This window comes from Octopus bimaculoides, chromosome 24 (assembly GCF_001194135.2).
Source record: "Octopus bimaculoides isolate UCB-OBI-ISO-001 chromosome 24, ASM119413v2, whole genome shotgun sequence".
In the NCBI taxonomy this organism is placed as follows: domain Eukaryota; kingdom Metazoa; phylum Mollusca; class Cephalopoda; order Octopoda; family Octopodidae; genus Octopus; species Octopus bimaculoides.
This window is the reverse complement of record NC_069004.1, coordinates 14,014,764-14,015,987: the sequence shown is the minus strand read 5'-3', so window position 1 is coordinate 14,015,987 and position 1,224 is coordinate 14,014,764. Positions and strand designations below refer to the sequence as shown.

The 1,224-nt window shown below is 37.1% G+C and overlaps 1 protein-coding gene across 5 annotated transcripts in view; it reads left to right on the top strand.

The window, feature by feature from the left end:
- The window catches only part of LOC106876481 (syntaxin-binding protein 5), a 433,849-nt gene that overhangs the window by 248,487 nt on the left and 184,138 nt on the right, over positions 1-1,224 (top strand). The window lies entirely within an intron of this gene.

Below are 1,224 nucleotides of genomic sequence, written 5' to 3'. Positions count from 1 at the left end.
TCTGCCAAATTAGATTGGAGCCTGGTGTTGCCATCCGGTTTCACCAGTCCTCAGTCAAATCATCCAACCCATGCTAGCATGGAAAGCGGACGTTAAACGATGATGATGATGATGATGATGATGATACCTATATATATGCATACATAGATATACATATGTATATATATACATATATCATATATGTACATATATATATACATACACATATGTGTACACACACACAAACACACACGCACACATATAACTATAACAATGGAACAAAAACGCAATAGAGTACATTAAACCATTCAGACAGATAGATGACAAAAAGCAAACAAGAGAAACAACAATTAGGACTGACAAAAAAGACAGGTCATTCCTGGCTTTCTTTCCTCAGTCAAGTTCCAGAAGTCACAACCATTTCGGGCAGTTACACTTGAGATGGTTCGATCTGGTTTCCCCCAAAAAAGTCTAAGAGCATTAGACCCCTTTGTAAGAAAGCTAGCGAATGTGTACAACAACAAAGACAAAAGAACAAACAAAAATAACAGAGAACATGGTACACAACACACGCACACAAATATATAGGTTTGTGTATATCTATGTGCATGTATGGGTGTCTGTATGTATATATATATATATATGTGTGTGTGTGTGTGTATTTATTTATGCAGGTGTATGTATATGTCTGCATGTGTATATATGTATACATATTGCTCTTATGAAACAATTAAATCATATGGTAGGTTCTAGAAAATTAGCATTGACATTTCTTGGTATTGATTATAAAACATAGCAGAAACATTTGTGTCCAAACAATTTATTTTTTGCTGTTCATAGTTCAGGACTGACTAGTGTTAAAATCTCTAAGTATACATTGATTTATATATATATATATAGTTTTTGTATGTGGCAGATGTTCAGGTGCAATAAACACTGTAAACAAACAGGAAACAACTTCTATCTCATTCCAGGGAGAAAAACTAGAGGTAGTTGATAGCTTCCGCTATCTAGGTGACCAAGTTAGTAGTGGGGGTGGGTGCGCTGAAAGTGTAACTGCTAGAATAAGAATAGCCTGGGCCAAGTTTAGAGAGCTCTTACCTCTGCTGGCGACAAAGGGACTCTCACTCAGAGTAAAAGGCAGACTGTATGATGCATGTGTACGAACAGCCATGCTACATGGCAGTGAAACATGGGCTGTGACTGCTGAGGACATGCGTAAGCTCGCAAGGAATGAAGCCAGTA